Raw genomic sequence first — 6,000 nt, forward strand, 5'->3', positions numbered from 1 at the left:
CAGCGGAAGCACAGTGGTCACGGTCTGGAAAACACAGGACGACGGCAAAGCGGACCTTGGTTATTCCTGCATCCTTTTGCCCTTCCTGGGGCAACATTTCCCGACGTGCCTTGGTGAATCACTCGCCCAGGTTATAAGCCACATACTCACAATACAGCTGATTTCACTCTTGGACCCCGGGGGCAGCCCTGGGTATCCTCTCCCCTTGGCCAGTGCTTGGATTATTGATCGGCACCTCATTCAACCAGACCAGCCAGGCCCAGAGCTGGGATTTGAACCCAGAGAGTTTGGCTAGAAGGCCTGAGACCATGGCACCCCCCTTCGTCCCATATGCTACGGTTTCTGAGCTGAGTTCTGAGGATGAGTAGCGGAGTTCACGTAGCGGTCGAAGGAGAAGGGGGGGATGTAGTCAGGGACCAGACCGCAGCCAGCCTTGTAGCCCGTGGCAAGAACTCCACTTTGAACTCCATCCTAAGAGCAGTGGGCAACCCTTGAATGGTTTTTAGCAGGAAGATGGCAGGCTTAGATTGGTATTTTTAAAGACCACTGTGGTTTTTATAAAGTACTTAGCGTGGAGTCCAGTACCTAGTAAATGGGGCTATTGAACTGGAGAATGCCTAGTGTTTGCTGGGGACAGAACTGGGCTCAGTAACTATGCACCCTCACCCCTGCCACTCTGCACATTCCTGAGGCTGCTTCTATCAGATAGACCCCCCGGGAAGGTAGAGTCTTAAGTAGGATGCAGCCTTGCCCAAGGGCACTGAAGCTTGGATGGAGCCTGTTGGCTGAGGCCAAAGGCAGGAAGTAAAGGTTAGTGTTCCTGGTACTTTTTAAACGGGGATAGTCCCTGAATTTCTACAGTTAAAAAAAAAGTGGGATGTGGCAGATAGACATTTTTAAAAAAGAAAGAACAAGCAAAACCAATGACTGATGGTTAAGGGAGAAGGTCTGCTTTCACCCAGGTTACAAGACTCAGAAAAGCGCTCCTTTTCTGGGTCAAGGCCAACAGGCTGACAACATGCTTAGCCTCCAGGAAACAAGGCTTGTCCACCTGCAGTCGCTGTTTGCACAGGGGAATGAATGCACGGCTGCAGGAGGAAGATGAGAGTGTAATTGGGAGATAGAAGTAGTCAAAGGAATTCAACTGAGAAATAACATCCTGGCACAAACTTTAAGACATAAAAATCAAATCAATTTCATAAGACCCAGAAAGCCTGATTCTTGTGAAGCAGCCTCATGGAATCTCAACATACTTCTGCACCCCCAGACTCCTAACCCCTCCCCAGACTGCGCCTTTGCTCCAGCCTGGATGGAAATTTGCAGCCTTTCAATCCTCTGCCTTTGTCCAGAGCGGGCTGCGGCCACCCACCCTGCTGCTGCTGGTGGCCTGGACCCAGACACCTGCACAGACCCACCTCACAGAGCAAAGATGCCTCCGGGGGCACTCCCCCCTCCCCCCACCCCCGCCCCTCCAGGCCTCACTGCCCTGATCTTGGACTGGTTTGACCCTCTGCCCTTACACCTGGACTCCCTCCTATGTTAGCGCGGTGTGGCTCTGTGGTTAAGCGTAACATCTCAGTCAGTCTCAAAGGTGGACAGACAGACTTGGGGTGTTGAGTAGGGGCCAAGACAGCAAGCTTTGGTTCCAGGTTGCTGGGATCTAATTCCTAGCTTCCTGCACTTACCACATGTGCTTTCTTGGATAATTTATTTAACCTCTGTGGGCTTTAGTTTTCTCATCTGGGAATGAATGAATGAATGAATGAATGAACGGACGAACAAAAGAAAAAATTAAGAATAATAATATTACCTACTTCACAGAGCTAGGATGTTTATTAAATGAATTCATGCATATCATAAGCTGAGGACAGTTCTCGACAGTCAGTGATCTGTGAGTGTTAGATATTATTATTTGAAACCTCTCTCTGCTTACCAGCTGTGAACCCTTGTGCACATGATTTCATCTCGGCCCCAGCTTAGAACTACCTTCCCCGTCATCCTGCATCAGTGCGTTCATTCCCATGAGCAGCCGGAGCAGTTAACAGGCAGGCCTTGTCACCCTCAGGCTCAGCATGCTTTTAGTTTGCTTGCTCATGACCCTGGCAATGACCACTCACCTGTATATAGTGACTTGTGTCATTCGTTCTCTTCTCCCTTGTAAGGATCCGTCCGTCGTTACACCTTCTCACTCCATTTCTTTTGCCTCTTTACATCTTAAACACTTGGTCAAGGTTTCATGTCTTTTTTTTTTTTTTTTTATGCTGAGTTTAGTGAGTTCCAAATGCAAAGCCCAGGACTTGCCAAGAACAGGGTTAAGCATAGGATTACAGGAGATCGTGCAGATAGCCTTGAGAATGGCCCCCGTAACTATCAGAGCTTTGGAAGCCTGGAGCCTTCCTGGACTCCTTCCTCTGCTTCACCTCCGACATCCATGGCCCACTACTTTCCACCAATTCTGACGTTTTTCTACTTACTGTTTTTCAAAGATTCGATTTTTCAAAAGTAGTTTTAGGTTCACAGCACAATCGGGAGGAAGATACAAAGGTTTGCCATATCCCCTCTGCCCCCCAACATGTATTAGACTCCCCACTATCCACATTCGCCTTCCCAAGTGGTACACTTGCTACTATCAATGAACCTACATTGACCCATACTAATTACCCAAAGACCATAGTTTACCCGAGGGCTCACTTTTGCTGTTGTGCATTCTGTGGGCTCGGGCCAGTGAACAAGGACGTGTATTCATCACTATGATATCATGCAGAGTATTTTCACTGCCCTAAAAATCCCTCTAGGCTCTGCCTACTCATCCCTCCCCCATAATACTGACTCTTTAATGCCTCCTGAAATGCCTCTCTCTTCCATCCTCAGCACCATCTGTCTGGATCAGGTCATCTGACCTCTCACGTCATCACTCCAAGAGTTCCTAAAGTGTCTCCAGTGGGGCTTCCCTTCTGGAATGCACCCTCCCCCACTCCCCCCCCCCAGGCAGCCTCTGCAACCGTTCCAAACCAGAAACCTGACGAGTCCTCCCTTCATTAAAACTGTCCTACGTCTCCTTATTCCCTCAGAGAAGGCCCAGACTTCAATTAGGACCATCGCTCCCCACCTTTAACATTGAAAATGTTCCCGGAGGCCTCCTTGCACCTCAACCCACGACAGCAGTGGAACTGGCAGTAACTGTCACTTGAAAAAAATGCGTAATGCCAAAAAATACCATGACTTTCAAATGTATCTGAATTTTAAAAATCATTGTAAAATGTATTTCTATTTAGAAATAGTAGCACGTCTGTTTACAGTATTTATTCGTTCAATAGTCACACGTCAGCGTACATAAGAATTTGAGGACTTCTTCCATATAACTTCATGACCCCCCCAAAAGTCTCTGGGGGCTCCCAGGTTGAAGATAATTGGCCTAGAACTTAAATTCCAAACTTCTTGCTCCCTACAGCTCTCCTAAAGGGCCTCTGTGCACATTATCTTCCTAAATTTGTCCAAGCTCCAGCCACGGGGCTCTCTTGTTCTCCCAGAGCGCACCAGAGCCTCTCACCCCTTCTCAGAGGGTCTGTCCCCACCCCCTCCTCTGGTGAATTCGTACTCCTTTTTCAAACCCTGCATCAAATGTCACCTCCTCTGATGAGGCCACTACTTTGCGACTCTTTCTTCTGTACAAAACTCAATTAGCACGAGCGTAATGTGTTGTAATTATAGGTTGATATATTTTTCTCTCCCTTTATAAGTTCCCTATGCAAAGCTACCCCGGCGGCTTTATCATCTGTGCCCCATCCACGAAGACGGCTCTTGCAATCGGTTCCTGCTTAATGAATGTTAAGAGCAATGAAGGCACGAAGGAGCAGTCTCTAAAGAGATTCGATCTCATCGGTGTCCATGCGCTAATGGGAGGTGGCCAACAGGCTGCCCAAGGTAAAGGATGTGCATTTTAAGAGAGTCCCAGGGGAGCAACAAGCGATGGGCCACTCGCGTAAAGCAGGAGGGTGGGTGCACACGGAGACCATCTTTTCCGGAGAGCCTCATGAGCCCTTCCTTTGTGTCAGAGGTGGTTTTCCGCTCTGCCGGTGGTTAGGGAAGGGAGCCCAGTGGACTGCTCTTCACCTCCTGGAGAGCTAGTCCCCGAGATCCCAGCTGCTTTAGGATGGAATGAACGTCTGCTGGTAGCCAGCACCTTCATTGTCTTTCCCTTTTCTTTAGGAAGGAGGAAATTCCCCTTGTGGTGGGGATCTAATCTGTATAAGATCTAATTTGCTGCCCAATGTCTTAGTACCTAGAAGAGATGCTTGATGGAGAGAAGAGGCAGATAATACCAACTATATCCGTAAGTGATGGAGAGCAGGGCAAAGGTTATCTTCCCAGCCAGCTGCTGCACTGCCTACCTCCCCCAACCCCGACAATTCAAATTCAACCTGGAAGCAGAGAAATAGGATCTGCTTTTCTCCCTCTTGCTCGGGGTCCATAGACTCAGGGAGATTGGGGTCAAGAAGCTTGCACTCAAGCCCCAGTTCTGCCACTTGAAATGATGTATGATTTTATAAATATTATATTATACAAAAAGGATAATTATAACATATGCTTATAAAGAAGAAGAATAGAAATCTGTGTTACCATCATTCAGCGTAAGAGAACAATGCCAATACCCTTTTAATAAATGTTTTATTTAAATTCAATTTAGTTAACATATACTGTATTATTAGTTTCAGGAGTAGAATTTAGTGATTCATTAGTTGCGTATAAGATCCAATGCTCATTACATCAAGTGCCCTCCTTAATGCCCATCACCCAGTTGTCCAATCCCCTGACCCACCTCCCCTCCAGTTTGTTTTTTATAGATAAGAGTCTCTGGTGGTTTGCCTCCTTCTCTGTTTTCATCTTATTTTATTTTTCCTTCCCTTTCCCTCATATTCATCTGTTTTGTTTCCTAAACTCCACATATGAGTGAAATCATATGGTATTTGTCTTTCTCTCCTGACTTATTTCACTTAACACAATAGCCTCTAGTTCCAGCCACGTCATTGCAAATGACAAGATTTCATTCTTTTTGATGGCTGAGTAATATTCCATTATATATACACCACATCCTCTTTATCCGTTCATCTGTCAGTGGACATCTGGTCTCCTTCCATACTTTGGCTGTTGTGGACATTGCTGCTATAAACATTGGGGTGCAAGAATATGGCCAGTACTTTTGAATTTTTCTTCATGCCTCACTGCAAACCCATATCCTTCTTACCCCTTCCAGAGATAACCACCATGTTGCATTTTATGTTCTTTCCTGGTTTTTAAAAATAATTCTTCCACATACATAAGCACAGAAACGATATACATGTTTATGCATTTTATATATGGACTCCATTCTGTATGTATTCTTCTGTGACTTTTTTTTCAATCAACATTGTGCTTAATAGTTATTAACTCATTTTCACTGCTGTGTTATATCCCACTGTATGAATATAGTACAATTTTCCTGAAGGTGGGTCTGTAGATTGTTTCTAAATAATGGCTGTTCTAAATAAAACTGCAATTAACATTAAGTACAGATCTTTGTAAGGACAAATGTATTGATTTATGTAAGTAGCTAGAAGTGGAATTGCTGGGTTGTATGTTAAGCGTAGGTTTAACATAAGAAACTTCCAAAGTGGGGCGCCTGGGTGGCTCAGTCGGTTAAGTGTCTGCCTTCAGCTCAGGTCATGTTCTCAGCATCCTGGGATTGAGCCCTGTATTGGGCTCCCTGCTCAGTGGGGAGTCTGCTTCTCCCTCTCCCTCTGCCTCTCCCCTCCACTTGAGTTCTCTCTCTCTCTCAAATAAATAAATAAATAAATAACATCTGTAAAAAAAAAAAGAAGAAAAGGAAAATAAAATAAAATAAAATAAAAGGAAAGAAAAGAAAAGAAAGAAAAGAAAAGAAAAAGAAAAGAAACTTCCAAAGTAGTTGGGCTATTTTATAGTCCCATCATGGAATCTGAGAGTTCCAATTGCACCATATTC

This window comes from Ursus arctos, unplaced genomic scaffold (genome assembly GCF_023065955.2).
Source record: "Ursus arctos isolate Adak ecotype North America unplaced genomic scaffold, UrsArc2.0 scaffold_32, whole genome shotgun sequence".
Classification (NCBI taxonomy): Eukaryota; Metazoa; Chordata; class Mammalia; order Carnivora; family Ursidae; genus Ursus; species Ursus arctos.